This window comes from Nycticebus coucang, chromosome 20 (genome assembly GCF_027406575.1).
Source record: "Nycticebus coucang isolate mNycCou1 chromosome 20, mNycCou1.pri, whole genome shotgun sequence".
Taxonomy (NCBI): Eukaryota; Metazoa; Chordata; class Mammalia; order Primates; family Lorisidae; genus Nycticebus; species Nycticebus coucang.
Window position 1 is genome coordinate 65,794,240 of NC_069799.1, and position 18,145 is coordinate 65,812,384.

At 44.0% G+C, this 18,145-nt stretch overlaps 1 protein-coding gene and 1 pseudogene across 3 annotated transcripts in view; one reads left to right on the forward strand and one right to left on the reverse strand.

Annotated features, from left to right (window-relative positions):
- Positions 1 to 1,842: 1,842 nt before the first annotated feature.
- On the forward strand, positions 1,843 to 18,098 carry LOC128572778 (aldo-keto reductase family 1 member C15-like; annotated as a pseudogene).
- The window catches only part of AKR1E2 (aldo-keto reductase family 1 member E2), a 34,227-nt gene continuing 32,199 nt past the window's right edge, over positions 16,118 to 18,145 (reverse strand). For all 3 annotated transcript variants that reach the window (XM_053572862.1, XM_053572858.1, XM_053572859.1), the window contains one exon: positions 16,118 to 16,365. The gene's annotated coding sequence lies outside the window, so the exon portion shown is untranslated. The remainder of the gene's footprint in view (positions 16,366 to 18,145) is intronic.

Below are 18,145 nucleotides of genomic sequence, written 5' to 3' on the forward strand. Positions count from 1 at the left end.
GGGGACAACGGTCTAAGCCACGCAGCCACTGCGCACTTCTGTTCTGACTGGGGACAACGGTCTAAGCCACGCAGCCACTGCGCACTTCTGTTCTGACTGGGGACAACGGTCTAAGCCACGCAGCCACTGCGCACTTCTGTTCTGACTGGGGACAACGGTCTAAGCCACGCAGCCACTGCGCACTTCCGTTCTGACTGGGGACAACGGTCTAAGCCACGCAGCCACTGCGCACTTCTGCTCCCCCATTCTGCGTCTTCCTGCTGTTTTTCGGTCACGACTCGCTTTGATGATTCACTGGACTCCTGGGCTTTGGGGGTTGCTGGAAAGATAGTTTCTTCTGTAGAATCAAAGGAAGTAGAAATTGCAATAAAGAAATGTCTTCTAAGTCACGCCCACTGGTCTCAGGGAGTCAAGAGCCTCTCATCCGAGACTGGTCTTCATCTTCCTCCAACACTGCCTCCCACCAACAGCTCCAGGAGATGTTTTAATACGCCAGTTTAGGCCTGGGAGGGATGGGACTTGCAAGGTTAAAACAAAGTTAGAGTTCAGAAATTTACAACCTAATAATATTGGTCTCTTTGCATGAAATCTTCTGTAGTTATAAGAGATAATGCATGACAGAAAAGAAATCTGATGACCTCAATGAATTTGGATCATTGCTACATAAATGTAAATAGTTAATTTTGATTATTAAAACAGCACAACTATTTTCATTTTTATCTTTAAACTATTTAATAAAGTTCTAACTCTGATCTCAACTATATTTCTCAATTTGAATACATTAAAAAGTAATTAAAAAGAGATATTATTTGGCCACTGATGTGATGTACCAGCAGGGTAGAAAAGACATACATCTATCTTCATGACCTAGGGTTAGGCAGTAATTTCTTAGATGTATGATATATGATACCAAAAGCAAAAGTGACAAAAAATCGATAAGTTGATTTTCATTAACATTTAAGACATTTATGTTTCAAAAGACACCATCAGAAAAGTTAAAAGACCACTCATATGAAAAGTATTTTCTTATCTTTTATATGTTGAAATATTTGCGCCTAGACTATATAAAGAACACATACATATAACTTGATAATAAAAAGCCAAATACCCCATGAAAACCTGGGCAAAGTATATGAATACACATTTCTCCATAAAAAGATAGATACATGGCCCATGAGTACTCAGAAAGATAGTCCATCTGACAAGTCTTTAGGAAAATTAAAACCTTAAGACACCATTTCACACTCTCTAAGATAGCTAGCTATGATTAAAAAGATAGTAAGTCGAAGAGGATGTGGGGAAATGGGAACTCATACATTTTGGTTAGTAATGTAAATAGTGTAGCCGTTTTGGAAAACATTTGGCAGTGTTTTGAAGGTTAAACATGGGTTTGCCATATAACCCAGCAACTCCACTTCTAGGTATCAGTGAATGGATAAACAAAATGTGGTATATCCATAGAATGGAACATTATTTGGTCATAAAAAGGAATAAAGTACTAATATGTGCTGAACTTGAAAAAATTATGCTAAGTAAAAGGCTGTCCAAAAGGCCACATGTTATATGAATCCATTTATACCAAATTTCCAGAGGCAGCAAAGCCATACAGACAGTAGCGGTTGCCAGGGGTGAAGGGATGGGGGAACAGAATGTTATTCCCAATGTGTGGGTTTTCTTTGATGATACGCATAATAAAGATGTTCTACAATTGTATATGATACTAAAAGCCACAGAATTGTATGTATACTTTAAAAAGGGTGATTTCACGGCATGTGAATTATATCTCATTAAAGCTGTTATTGAAAAGAATAGCCATTGTGCTATTCTTCCCTCTATAGCTGTCTTTTAACAAAGAAGAAAAGCCACATCTGTTTCACAGGAAGAGTGGGAGAAGATGAGTAGGATTGTCCCCCTTTCTGTAAAGCTGAACGATGGACACTTCATGCCCACGCTGGGGCTCGGCACCTCCACTCCCAGTAAGGTAGAAGCACGGAACTGGGCCTGGACTGACATGGGGTGGCGGACGTGGTTCCTGCCAGAACCAGTCACAGTGTGAGTTTGGGAAATTCATGTGGGTCCCAGTTTCCTCACTGGTAGAACACATCTCTTCAGCCTAGGTTACTTTGTACTTCACTGTCAGTACTTTTCAAATTTAAAATGCAGATGTGGAGGCGGTGCCCCCAAAGCTTCTGATCCCTGGAATAGGTCTGGGCTAAGGCGCTAAAAATTACATTTCTAATGAACCCAAGTGGTTTTGATGCTGCCTGCCCAAGGGCCATCTTCAGAATTTGAGGTAAGTCTGTTTTTGTTATCATCACTGGCTGTCCAGTTCTAGCCATGTCACAGGATGTCAGAATAAACAAAACCAGTTGTGCACAATGACCCTGTCAGAAGCTTCACAGCAAACTGGCTTCTGAGGAAGTCACTCTGTCCCATTTCCAATGTCCACCACCAATCAGACTGTTTAGAGACAGCTTTGTGGCAATAGGACTTGGAGACTGAGGGACAGGTTAGAGGGTGGTCAGGGTAAAAACAGTCTCCTCAGGGCCAGACTGTTAAGGCTGTGTGGGGGAGAGCCAAGCGGGAATTCTCCCTTTCTGTGGGCGACGGAACTCTGTGCATTTTTCTGGATCCAACACTGAATACTCCCAAGGACACATCTCTGTGGTTCTTGGTGATGAAGTGTATAATTGTGTAGAAAAGCTGTAGGATTGATTTCCCAACATGAAAGGCACATGGCTGTCAGCAACAAGGCTCGCAGGAGGTGCAGCTTCTGCCTTGATGTGGATATAACCTGGGGACAGTCAGTGAATCTTCATGGAACTCAGTTGACTCATCAGGAATTGGAAATGAAAGAAATATGCCCCAGAGGCATCTTAATTACTGAGTGAGGTTATAAGACATGGTAATGGAAAGAGAACAATTAGGGATGGGCACAGGACAGTAGGTACCTAAGAAAAATAACTAAGTTTTGAAGGGGAAAGTGTCACCTAAGAACCAGTGTAACAAATAAGAATTAGGAGATTTTTTTGAGTGGAAAAAAAGTTTTTATTTTACATTTTTCTTCCTCCTCAAATGTTCTTTGAAGCGCTCTTCCAAGTTTAGGCAGGGAAATCGCTAATTTATTGTGTCTACAGTTACATCTTTGCAATTATTCTCATTGAATTCCTGGACTGAAACCAATTTCAGTGATATTGATAAACCCTCATAGAATGAATTAATTTAAGAGTGTAAGTCTATAGATTGTATAAACTCATGAATCATGTAGATGGTGTAAACATACGGTAAGGGGTTGAAAAGCAGAGTCTTATGAACATCTCTTCCTAATTTTGGAAGCTTAAAATTTGCCATGGTGGGAGTATTTTCACCATAGAAATTGGAAGATACACAAACCAGGACTTCTTTTCTTCGGATGCTTGGTTGTTAAATATTCACAACTGTGTATACCTCATCCTCTAGCTCCGTCACCTCTACCGCTCAGCCTTCGGGAAAACAGTAGGTTCTGTGGAACAGCTCTGCTTATGGAATCGGTCATCTGTTTTGAGTTAAGTCTTTATCTTTCCACATTCTCCTAGGTTGCTAAAAGTAAGGTAGAGGAGGCCATCCAGACAGCAATTGAAGTAGGCTACTGCCACTTTGACTCTGCGTACTTTTATCAAAATGAGGAGCAGATTGGGCAGGCCTTCTGGAAGAAGATGACCAGCGGCACTGTGAGGAGAGAAGACCTATTCTACACTTCCAAGGTGCTGTGCTCAGCGACATGGCAGCTGCGGGAAGCCCCATCTGAGCTGTAGTTTCTTGGCGAATTTCTCTCTGTATTGGTCTGATCTTCATCCCCTCAGACCTTGTACTATGAAAAGCCTGGACTCTGTATCAGACTTTTACAATTGGATCTAGGCTCTGTCACTTACTAAATGTGTGACCTGGCACAAAATACCTAAACTCTATCCTCCAGTGTCACGGGCTGTAAAATGAAGATATTAGTTACCTCCCAGTATTTTTGTGAGTGTTACATTAAGAAAAATACATGTAAAGCTCATAAAAAAGCATTTGATACATCTTAAATGCTCAAAAATGCTGGCTGTTCTTATAACTGTGTTTTTTTAAAACTCAGGAATGACTTGGCCTTTCCAACTCTGCTGTACCCAAGTTTTGACAAAGTGACTTGATCTTTAGCCATAGTTTGAGGTAATGTGAGTTTGCAAGAAAGCATGGGCTTTGGGATCAGAGGAAACTAGGATCAAATTTTAATTCTTTCATGTTCTATTTTACTTTGATATTTCTTAATCCCACAGTCGTTCTCAGCCTCTCTGAGCCTTGGTTTTCAGATCTTGAGCTATTTTGTGGTCACCGCATATTTATTTCTTATCCTTGTGAAGTAGGAATAGTACATGAGGATGAAATTAATGTCTGTGAAAGTACTGCTGTACTTTACTAAATATTCTTGAGCCATTTCCTCCTAACATCCTCTCTATCCTCTGACATCATATCTACAAGTAGAAGGACTTAGATATCAGATTGTGGAGGAAGCACCTGGTGTTTGCTGAACTGCTGCTGTCTGGAAAACACACACACACGTGTGCACACAGTACACACCACACACACATACACACAGTACACAGGCACACAAGTACTCACACACAGAGTACATATACCCACACACATACACATGCACACGGTACATACGCGTACACATGCACAGGGCGCATATGCACACACATACACAGAACATACACGCACACGGTACATACGCGTACACATGCACAGGATGCATATGCGCACACATGTACACCGAATATAAACGCACACGGCACATACGCGTACACATGCACAGGACGCATACGTGCACACATGTACACTGAACATACACGCACACGGTACATACGCGTACACACGCACAGGGCGCATATGCACACACATACACAGAACATACACGCACAAGGTACATATGCATACACACGCACAGGGCACATACGTGCACACATGTACACAGAACATACACGCACACGGTACATACGCGAACACACGCACAGGGCACATACGCGCACACATGTACACAGAACATACACGCACACGGTATATACGCAAACACACGCACAGGGCACATATGCGCACACATGTACACAGAACATACACGCACACGGTACATACGTGAACACATGCACAGGGCACATACACTCACACATGTACACAGAACATACACACACATGGTACATATGCATACACATGCACAGGGCACATACATGCACACATGTACACTGAACACACACATGGTACATACGTGTACACACGCACAGGGCACATATGTGCACACATGTACACAGAACACACACGCACACGATACATACGCGAACACATGCACAGGGCACATACACGCACACATGTACACAGAACATACACACACACAGTACATACGTGAACACATGCACAGGGCACATACACGCACACATGTACACAGTACATACACGCACATGGTACATACGCGTAAACATGCACAGGGCACATACGCGCACACATGTACACAGTACATGCACACACACAGTACATACACGTACACATGCACAGGGCACATACATGCACACATGTACACAGTACATACACGCACACAGTACATATGTGTACTCATGCACAGGGTACATACATGCACACACGTACACAGTACATACACGCACACGATACATATGCGTACACATGCACAGGGTACATACATGCACACACATGTATACAGTACATACGCATACACACACGGTACATATGCGTATACATGTACAGGGTACATACATGCACACACATGTATACAGTACATATATGCACACGGTACATATGTGTACACACGCACACGGTACATACGTGTACACATGCACAGGGTACATACATGCACACACATGTACACAGTACATATACGCACACGGTACATATGCGTACACATGCACAGGGTATATACATGCACACCATACATATGCGTACACATGCACAGGGTATATACATGCACACTGTACATACGCATACACATGCACAGGGTAAATATGCACACATGTACACAGTACATACACACACGGTACATACACGAACACACGTACACAGAACATACACACATGGTACACACATAACAGTACACATACATGTTCACACAGCACACACACACAATTTGAGGTGCAGTAGCCTAGAAAGACTGCGTTGCAGCCCATCCATGTCAATCTATGAAGTCTATAAAGGGATATTCCTTCCCTCTCTAGACCAAGAACTTGGCACATGACTGTTTTGGGTGTAGCTACAGCACCAGCCTTCCACATTCATCTTTTGATTCTCCTTTCATACAAAACATTTGTTTTCTTCACTTTAGTCATTTTGATTAATTTCCCCGATTAATAGTTCTTAAAATGAAGTGACCGACTTACTCCCAGGAGAGTCTCTCATGGGTTTAACTTCCTATGGAAAACCACTTGGGGCTGTTGTCCAGCAGACAACTTCCCAGGCTGGTTTCCAGCTACTGTAAGTGTGCTAGGAGCTAGGAAATATGTTTTGTACAGGTAAACTTGGTAATTTTATATTCTAAAATTTGAGAACCTCTGCTGTAAAATCATACCTCTATTTTCTACATTCACTGCCTTAATTTAGAATGAAAATGTGCTATGTTGATGAAGCACTCAGGAGCCTCACTGGGTAACTTGTCACTTCTCCTCTGCTGCAGGAGGGATTCTGGTTATCGCTGTTGTCTATTTGCCATTTCATTGTCTATCCTAAGGCCTTTTGAAGAAGTTATCCCATGTGACTGCTCCTTCAACCATTGCAGGTGTGGCCCACCTTTTTATGCCCAGAATTGGTGCAAACATGCCTGAAAGGTCGCTGAAGAAACTGCAGCTGAGCTATGTGGATCTCTACCTTATTCACTACCCCGTGTCTCTGAAGGTCAGCACCAGCTGTTTCACTTTGCTCATCTGGGACAGTAAAGTTTGTGGGGATGGCAAGAATGGAGTACTCCGAGACCTTTTCTTCTTTAATGAAAACTGTTTCCACCCCAGTTCACCACTTTAGCCCAAGGGCAACGGGGTCAGTGCTACCAGAACCTCTGGCTCAACCCTGTGGCTGTGCTGCCCGTATGTTCAAGTTCCCACGCTCTGCAATCTCAGCCCCATGCACACTGGTGCAGGGGAGCATCCTCGTGTGCAGTGCCGTTCAGGGGGAGAAAGTTTAATGCAGATGGGAGCCTGCATTGAGATGCCGACATGTTGCTCGCCAGGCTGAGAGCTCTTTGCAAGGGCCCAGGACCACAGGGCCCATGGGGCATGATGCCACCCTGGGATCTGGGTAGGGTGGGTCCTAGGCGCCTCAGGTGGACCTTGACACAGACAGTATTTATGAAACTTTTAGCACTTCAAAGCATTTCTAGGAAGTGTTTCCTCAGTGGCACTTCCTTTGCCTTTAGCCTAACTTTACAAACCCTCCCAAGAATAAGGACACACTTTCCACTGATCTCAAGGTCTCAGGCCTTGTACAAACTGCCCTTCTTTCCTGTGTTCCAGCCTGGGGTGGACTTTTTCCCAAAGGACACAGATGGAAAACTCATATTTGATACTGTGGATCTCTGCAGCACATGGGAGGTGAGTGAAGCTCCAGGGAGGCTGTGTCTACACCTTGAGGATTCAAGAAAGGGGCTCAGGAAAGGGGGATCAGGCCCAATTCTGCCCGTTCAAGCTCAGGAGCACCCCCGCAAAGCCCTCTGCCTCTGTTGTCACATGCCATCCACTTAATCATCCAATAGTAAGTGTTTACAGAGTGGCTGGTCTGCTGTGCTCTGATCTACGCACTCGGGTAGCATCAGGGAACAGCGAGGTCCCAGCTGTGGAGTGGCAGGTGCTCTCGGTGGGGCGGGTAGAGCTGAGTGGAGGACAGAGTGCCTGGGTGGGTTTGGGGCACAGATTGGCAATGAAGAATAGAGTATCAGGGGAGGCCTCTTTGAAAGGGTGATGTTTGAGCAAAGAGTTGTAGTAAATGAAGAACTGATTGTAGTCAGGAGAAACAGGGACACAGGCAGATCGAGGGCCAAGACAAACCTTTTAAGAGGGGAGAAACCACCACGTTCAAGGAGCAGCAAGGGGACCATGAGACTGGGGCAGAGCCAGTGAGATGGATGGTAGTAGGATCTGGGGGCAGAGAGAACAGGGAGCCAGAGGGCTGGCAGGTGCATTCCCGCCTTCCGTGCTGCCCCTGGCCACTTCAGCTTTGCTGATTCTAGGCTTTTGACTCCTTTAGTTCTCTTGCACTCTTTCCTTCCTCTACCTTTTAACCTATTTTTCCCTATTACTTTTCATTTTTCTCTTTATCAATCCCTATTCATGATTGACATCTGCACCTTGAAAGCCTGTGCCTCTCCCAATCTCCTCTGCTCCCACCCCCACCCCATCCTTATTGAATGCTAACATTTATTTCTCTTCTCTAGCCTGTTACACAGGTTACCTCTTATAAACCCTTCCTTCCCAGGCCCTGGAGGAGTGTAAGGACGCGGGATTGGCCAAGTCCATCGGGGTGTCCAACTTTAACTGCAGGAAGCTGGAGATGATCCTGAACAAGCCCAGGCTCAGGTACAAGCCCGTCTGCAACCAGGTGAGCTCTTCCAGTCTGCCCACCAACTTCTTCTGGCTCTGCGATTCAGCTTTCTCTCTCCTCAGTTTGATAAGGCCACCAGGGACATTCCCCTCTCACGTATTTTACTTTGGAACATCAGATGTTTCAAGAGAACAGAACACATTTCAAGTTATTGAGATGATGCATAAGACCATGTCGCTTTGCAAAAACATCTCAGAACTTTCTACACTAACAGCACATTTACTAGGTGTTCCCAGGGTTGGTCCTGGGAGCGGGAGCCAGTAAATGCCCAACAGCTGCTTCCCGTCACGTAAAAGGCCAGTAAGTCCGGAACAAGTGCATGCAAAGAAAGAGAGGCGATTCATCTTTAAGTCTGATGACTCCTTTAGGTTCTGTGCCATGAGATAACTACTGAGCCTGTTGGTGGTACGCTTCTCTCAAACTCATGGAAAGCTACTGTTTTTAAAAGGCTACTCTGGAGATGAATAATGGTGATGGCTGTGGACCATGTGACTGTGCTTAATAATACTTAAAAACGGTTAAGATGGTAAGATGTTTGTTATGTACATTTTACTACAATAAAAAGTTAAAGATTTTTAGACGCCTGCTCATAAGGGTAAGCCCACATAAAATGGAACCACATGAGGACAGTTACGACAAAAGTCATGTGAGTCCAGAGACAAGGGACGATGCTTCCCACAGAGGATCACGCTGCCTTTAACACATTTAACATGCAGACAGGGTCAGGAGGATCTATCCAGATACTAAATATTTGTAAGGTTTTTTTTTTTGGATGAAAAATACAAGTAGGAGTTCTAAAAAGTTTTCTTTTGTGTCCCCTGGGAAGTTTACCTGCATTCTGGGCATGACTAACATAGAAAAAGAATAACCCCCCCCCCCACACACACAAAACTGGTTTGACTGTAGTACTTGGTAAAGAATCAAAAAGAAGCCAGACCCTACCCTGAGCTCTAAAGGGTAAAAGGCATTTGGCCAAGTGGAGGCTGACTGGTTGGGAGGGAGACTGCACGGCATGGAAAGCTTGATCCAAAGTGTGGCTCACTACCGTCTGTGCAGCAAACGGGTCACAGTGAGCAGTCAGCTTGGGTGAGGTGTGACAGAGTCCAGGACTGCTTTACTCCAGCTAATTGCCCTGCCTCCTCCTTACTGTTCATGGCTGAGGCAGCAAACCCGTGGGCAGAGTCACGGAGAGCCAGTCTGCAGCTGGGCCTGAGCCAGCCTAGGAGCCTGACACCAGACCTCTCCTGCAGACCTGGTGCACAGCCTAGCACAAGGGAGGCCTGCCTGCCTGAGGCCTCTGGCTTCTCTTTGGGTCTCTGCCCATTCCTCTTATCACCAGAGTCCAGGCAAGCAATGAATAAAAGTGCATCCGGCAAACTTCTTGTTCTGGGCTAGCAGATCACAAGCTTGGAAGACACGACATATGTTGTTCTCAGGGTAATGAGAACAGCTCAACAGGCAGAAAACTAATAATTGTTCTTAGACCCATCAGATAATTGAGGTCACAGGAGAAAATACTGTCCCCCACATTGGAGAGATAGGCTGATACTAACAGTACCACCACTTCCTGCAGAAGCCCAGAAGCAGAATCCACAGCCGGAGCCAGTGCTGGGGCAGGAGGACACAGACAGTCATTAACGAGCTGCTGGAGGCTCGGCGTGGACAAGGCCAGGGGAAGAAGTGCAGAGGGCGCCTGTCCTGGGGATACCTCCATGCGGTGTGAACCTGTGGGAGCCTACCACGTTTTCATGATGAAGGTCAGAGGAAAGTCTCCGGCCAGTTTCTGGCCACGGGGCTCTGAAGCAGCCACTTCCTAAAGACCTCGAATTGTGCGTGAGCAGGACTGACCCAAGGCACGGGAGGTGTGCAGTTCCAGTGGGAAGAATCAACACGGTCTATGGCTGCAGTGTGCAAGGTTGATACACGGAAATCAACCGCTTTTCCATATACCAGCAATGAAAACATGGAGTTTGAAAGCAAAAACACAATGACATTGACTTTAGCATCTAAAGGAATAATTTAGGTATAAATACAACAAAATGTGTGTAAGATCTAGATCAGAGGTCCTCAGACTTTTTAAACAGGGGGCAAGTTCACTGTCTTCAGACCGTTGGAGGGCTGGACTATAGTTTAAAAAAAAAAAAAAAACAACTATGAACAAATTCCTATGCACACTGCACATATCTTATTTTGAAGTAAAAAAACAAAACGGGAACAAATACAATCACACTGCCACATGTGGCCCGTGGGCTGTAGTTTGAAGACCCCTAAATGAAGAAAACTATAAAACTCTGAAGAAATCAAGGAAGGTTTAAATCAGGCGTCCTCAAACTTTTTAAACAGGGGGCCAATTCACTGTCCCTCAGACCGGTGGAGGGCCGGACTACAGTTTAAACAAAAAAACTATGAACAAATTCCTATGCACACTGCACATAACTTATTTTGAAGTAAAAAACAAAACGGGAACAAATACAATTCACACCGCTTCATGTGACCCGCGGGCCGCAGTTTGAGGACGCCTGGTTTAAATAAATAAATAAATATTTCATGCACATGGATGAGAAGCTTCAACATTAAGATGTTAGTTCTTAAAAAAAAAAGATGTTAGTTATTAACAATTTGACCTATAGATTGGATGCAATCACAATAAAGTTCTCAGGAAGTCATTTTGTAGATATAATCAAACTAATCCTAAAATTTACAATGAAGAGCAAAAGACCCAGAACAGCCCACACAATACTGAAGAAAAAAGTGTAACTACCCGGCTTTGCAGCACACTCTACAGCTGTAGTAGCTGCAGCCGTGTGGTGTTGATGAAGGAGCGGCAAATAGATCCATGGAACAGAACAGAGTTCAGAAACAGACCCCCACACACCATCATCTGGGTGGCAACAGAGGAGCGATGGCCACGCAATGGGGAAAAGGTGTCCTTTTGACAAGTGGTGTGGAACAACAGGACAGCCACTTGCAAAAAAACAACAAAAAATGGATCTGGACATTATCTTTCACAGAAATCAACTCAAAATAGATCATAGAACTGAATATAAAATGCGAACAACTCTAGAATGCCTACATGAAAACCTAGATACTTTGAGTATGGCGACTGTGTTTTTTATTTTATTTTTGAGACTGTCTCACTCTGTTGTCCTGGATATAGTGCTGGTGGCCTCATAGCTCACAGAAACCTCAAACTCTTGGGTTCAAGCAATCCTCTTGCCACAGCCTCCTGAGTAGCTGGGACGATAGGTGCCCACCACCATGCCCAGCTAGGTTTTCTATTTTTAGTAGAGAAGGGGTCTCGCTCTTGCTCAGGCTGGTCTGGAGCTCTTGAGCTCAAGGGATCCTCCCGTCTCAGAATCCCAGAGTGCTGGATAACAGGTGTGAACTACCGAAAGAAGAGGCATGATTCACGAAAGAAAGACTTGATAATATGGGTATCATTAAAATTAACCAACATCCTGCTTTGTAAAAGACACCGCTAAAAGAATGAAAAGACAAGCTACTGAGGGGAGAAAATAATTGCAAAACATGTATCTGATAAAAGATTGATATCCAAAATACACAAAGAAATCTTTAAACTCAACCAGAACGAATCACAAACAGCCTACACAAAGATATACAGATGCAAAAGTTGCTGACGTCATGTGTCACCAGAGAGCTGCAGATTGAGACTCCAGGTACCACTATCTACCTGTTAAGATGCATAGAACCCAGAACACTGATGACACAACGCAGCTGTGGGAATGTGGGGTGACTGAAACCCATTCCCTGATGGTGGCAGTACGTGATGGCTCCACCACTTTGAAGACAGGGTGGCGGTCTCTTACAGAATTAAATGTGCTCTTACCCCATGATCCAGTAATCATGTGGCTTGGTATTTACCCAAATGAGTCAAAAACTTATGTTTACACAAAAACCTACACAGAGTTGTTTATAGCAGCTTTATTCATAATTGCAAAAACTCTGAGGCAACTAAGATATCCTTCAGTATGTGAGTGGTACATCCAGACAAAGGAATATTATTCAGCAGTAAAAAGAGCTATCAAGCCATGGAAAGACAGGGAGGGAAGCTAAATGCCCATTACAAAGTGGGAGAAGCCAGTCTGAAAAGGCTACTTCCCATAGGATTCCAACTGCATGACACTCTGGAAAAGGCAAAACTATGAACACAGTTAACAGATCATGTTTGCAAGGTCAGGGTTGAAGGGTGGGAGGGAAGGAGCAGAGCGGACCTTTAGGGCAGTGTAGCTATTGTTTCCTAGGGTCTGTAATAGTGAATGGTGCCATTTCCATTTGTCAAAACCCAGGAACTGCACAGCACAAAGAGGATTGCTTAACATAAAGTATGAACTTTGCTTAATAATAATATATCAATATTGGCTTATCACTGTAATGTAAAGCAGTAATAATAGGCAAATCTGGGGAGGGGAGTGAGTTGACAGATGAGAACTTCCCACTTTTAATTCAAACTTTTTCCCTGTAAACTCCAAAACTGCTCAAAAGAAAAGATCTGTGGTTTTAAGTGTGAGCCCCATAACGATGTATCGGTGTTGGTTCATTAACTGCAGTAAATGTCCCACACAAATATGTATGAATAAATCATAGGAGAAATTAGGGGCTTGGGTGGCAGGACCAGGCTATGGAGAGTTTCTGATAAAAATTCTATTAATTTTATCATTTTTAAAAGTGCATTTACACCGGTTGCTGGATGTGAGTTGGCCCCTGGACAGCCCATCCCATTGGTGAGGGCAACAGTCTTGGCCTACATATCATCTGGACAAGGGAACAAAAAGAAATGGTTAAAGTTCAGCATAAGAATCCTAGTTTCTTACTCTCCATGTGCACAGAAGTGAGAAAAATGGACGAGTGAGAGATAGTGCTACGGTAACCTCTGTCAGTTGTAATATATGAATATAATGACGCTAGTAACTTTGTTCTGACTAATAACAACTATCAATTTATTGCCACCTGATGGTAAAAGGACTAAAGTGTTTTCAGATCCCTGTCCACTTGGGACAAGACTGAAGCCGGGGAAGGGGACTGGTATAGTCATTCAGGGTGGGGCAAGTTTGGGGGGGCTTTAAGGATTAAGCAAAGGTGTCACGGTGTGACATGGTGAGAAACAGGAAAGGAAAACATTCCAGTTCCTGGAGCCCAAGGATGACCTGAGGAAAAAGTCAAATTTGAGGGATGATTTCTTTGCAGAAACATCCATTCAAGTTCTTTCCCCATTTTTCAATTGAGTTATTTTTTTGGTGTTGAGCTGTAGGAGATTTTTATATGTTTTGGACATTATTATACCTGTGGTTAACAGTATGTGCACTTTAACATATGTGGAGGATAGATCTCGTATTAAGTGCTTTTATTTTTAAAAAAGCCCCCTGAAACAAACCAAAAACAAAACCAAAAGCACAGAAGAATACAAGGAAGTTTCTGGAGGTGCTGAATGTGTGGATGCACTGACTGAGGTGAGGGTGTCACAGGTGTGTGCGACGTCCGGACTCCTCAGGACGCAGACTTTGAATGTGTGCACTTCTCCAGATAATAATCATATCTCAATAAAGTTAAAAACAGTTTTTGAGGATGATTTTACTGGCCCCAAGGTAGCAACATTGAAGAGAAGAGATAAAAATAAGGAATGCTGAGATTAAAGAACTAAGAAGGGCAGAAAGTTGTTCTAACTCTGTAACTCTAAATTATATACGGGCAGCAAATGAGCAAGGACCACAGCTCCCACTGTGGCTTCTCAGTCTGGGGACTTATCTGCTTGTATTTCACCCTGTCCTCCAACAGCATGAGCTAATTGTTGACTCTGTGTTGCTCTGCTAGCCCTGGGCTGTGATCTAAAGTAAAGCCTTTGGTACAGCTGTTGGGTGACGACTGTGAGTTGACCAATGTTGTGGGTATTCTTTTCTTTCTTTCTTTCCTTAGAAAAGCTCACAGCAATCTTAAACTCTTGGGCTCAAGTGATTCTCTTGCCTCAGCCTCTCAAGTAACTGGGACTTACAGGCATCTGCTACAATGCCTGGGTATTTTTTAGAGATGGGTTCTCATTCTCGCTCAGGCTGGTCTGGAACTCCTGAGTTGAGGGGATCCACCCACCTCGGCCTCCCAATGTGCTGGGATTACAGGTCTGAGTGTCCGTGGCCGGCCTTGTTGCTGGTGGCCTGAATATTTTTGATACCATGCAATACAGCTCTGCATGTTTCTGGTAAACTTGGCTTTGGTGGTCTGGTGACCTAACAGTCCTGCTTGGTACTGTGCAGGTGGAATGCCATCCTTACTACAACCGAAGCCAACTCCTGGAGTTCTGAAAGTCCAAGGACATCGTCTTGACTGCATATGGGGCCTTGGGCACTGACTCAGCCAAGGATTGGTAATCATCTTTGTAAAGTTATTTTAATCACAGATATTATATCTTTTGAAGTCATCTCTCAACTGGGGAAATTAACCTTTTGCCTAACCTAGAGCTACATTGTAAGGACTCAATAAAACACTATTATTAACACATAATGAAATTATTGAAAGCATTTTTGAAATAGCAAATTCTTCTATAATAGTTTGTTACTTATTATGATGGTGGAAATTCAGTTTACTTTCAACAATTGTGTGTTCTCTATTTATTCAATCTTTCACTAAATTTCTCAGAAATACTAAAAAAGTGAAAAAAAGAACCCAAATTTCATTTGCTACCTTACTTTCCTTTTGCCTTCTTCCTTGGTTATAACAAAAGAAGCAAAACAGCTATTGGAACAGCGAGAGGGAAATAAGGAAGGTCGTACAGCAGTGGTCCCCAACCTTTTTGGCACCAGGGGTAATTTCCACGGAAGACAAATTTTTCCACGGACCGGTTGGTGAGGGGATGGTTTCAGGATGATTCAAATGCATTACATTTATCATGTACTTTGTTTCTATTATTATTATTATTACAGTGTAATACATAATGAAATAGTTACAAACTCACCTTAATGCAGAATCAGTGAGAGCCCACCTCAGCTCATCGGCCATTAGATTCTCACGAGGAGCTGCAACCCAGATCCCTCTCACATGCAGTTTATGGCAGGGTTCTGGCTTTTGTGAGAATCTAATGCCACACTGATCTGACAGGAGGCAGGGCTCAGGCAGTGCTGTGAGTCATGGGGAGCAGCTGTTAACACAGATGAAGCTTCACTCACTTGTCTGCCACTCACCTCCTGCTGTGGGACCAGTACCGGCTCTCTGTGGCCCAGGGGTCGGGGACTGCAATTCGAGGGTATTGGCCATCCCCAGCTTGAAGAAGCCTCCAGTAAAGTGGATATTCAACTTCAAATGGGTAGTATCTCTGCTTCTCCCCGCAGGGTGAAAAAAGGCAACCCAGTTCTTCTGAAAGATCCGGTGCTCAACACAGTTGCTGAAAAGCACAGGCGAAGTCCAGCCCAGGTGGCCCTGCGTTACCAGCTGCAGCGAGGCGTGGTGGTCCTGGCCAAGAGCGTCAGCGAGAAGAGAATCTGGGAGAACTTCCAGGTACACAGCAAGGTGCAGGCAGCGGGGCTGACAGAGGCACATCCTTCGGCATGACACCTGGGCACTTGTGAGGTGTGGGCAGAGCTGTCTCCTTGCACACTCTGCACGTCACACCGCACTGGCTGTCTCAGCCTCCGACTGCTGCAGGGGTGTGTGATGTCCAGGAAGCGCAGGGCACAGAGCCAAGGATGAGTCCCAATCCTGGTTTTGCCCCTACAGTATGGCCCTGGGTCAACCATCCCTTGACTTCTATAGCTGTAAAGTAAAGGAATTAGATCGTGTGAGATTTGGGCTTTGCTATAAGAACAGCTACCCAATAAAAGCATGAGGGCAGATTAGGGACGCCAGTCTCAACTGTTGGAATGAACAGAGGCCCATCAGTTTTGCCACTGAACTAATTCCAGATGTACAATAAAGGTCTCTTAAACCCCGCAAATTCCTACATGAATTTGTGTGGGGGGGGAGGGAGAAGAGGGACAGAGAGTATCCCAGGAAACCGAACTGGCCTCTCACATCTTGGACAGGTCTTTGACTTCCAGCTGACACCAGAGGATATGAAAACTCTCAATGGCCTCAACAGGAACATGAGCTATTTTGGTGATGATCTGTAAGTAACTCATCCCAGCGTGGACACTGGGGAACAGGACAGCGGAGGAGTAAGCAGCAGCAGAGGGAGCAGTTTAAACGGTGTGAAGTCAGGTGCCTGTCTTTCCACCTTCTGGACACAGAGCATGCGCACTCACTCAGACCGACCGGGGCCGACAGTCACCCCGTCCCTGTGTCCACTCCTACCACTCTTCCCTCTGGACCCGAAGCAGCCCTGCTGACCGCCTTGTACCCCTCCCATGACCCGGCCTGTCTTAGGGCCTGTGTTCTCTGGCAGGAGAGCTCTTTCTCTGGGTAGCTCACTGGGCCTCTCCCTCACATCCTGCAGGTATTAACCCATATGCTGCCCAACTTCACTAAAAATGCAGCTCTTCAGGTGCGTCTTTGCCCTCCACTCGGCTTTATTCCCATCCTTGCCACAGATACCTATCTAACACGCCACAGAGTTTACTGATTTAGCTTAACCTTTTATTACATCAGTGTTGGGTTTTGAGGGGAGCCTTTTTGTTTTGTTTTTGTTCTGAAACTACTGTCTCCCTGGGCACTCGATAAACACTGGTTGAATAAATAATGTAATAGAATAATCCAGAGGTAAGAGAACAGAGACGTAGGCAATAGCCCATAAACATCAGTGATATTAATCGATAATAATTATTTAATGACTTAGCGTTTTGTATCTCAAAATTATACACAGAGTTTACATTGCTAACATGGAATATCTAAGTTTACTATAAAATTTTCTCCTATTGAAGTCATAAATTATTTCTGAGTGCTTGAAATAAATTGAACAGTGAAATTTTTTATCACCTTTCTCATCATAAGCTAAAAATATTAATAATTATTAACCTTATATATTAAAACACTGGACATTATTTTAAAAGAGAGAGAATTTGGTTTTATTCTTCTAGGAGTGCAAAGCATGAACACAAGTAGTTTATCTCCTTACACTGTAGAATGACACAGTTGCACAACTTGACTGTATTGGTGTATTTGTATGTGTGTGTGTGGACACACTTACTGTCCACAACGTCTTCATGACAGTGTGATGCAACAGTGTACGGTTATTATAAGACTAATTGGATTTGTACTTACCTCAAAGGAAACGATGTTAATTTTCATGCTTCTGCCTAAATTTAACAGAAACCTGTCTTTACTCAGTCCAGACATAGCTACTTGACCAAGGCTCTCCGTTTATCTTTTAGATTTGCTCACCACCCAGATTATCCGTTTTCTGACGATCAGTAACAGCAGAATCTGTGGCTGCTCCAGAGCGCTTTGATTTTGGCTGATGAATAGAGAACATGTCATTCCATATGGCTTAGCCTGCTCCTTCACAAGTTCGCTCAAGTCCCCTAATCAGGAAATAAATGTCTCTAAATCTACTTGTTGTTTTTTTGTGTGAAGAAAATAAAGATGTATTTTAAGCAGC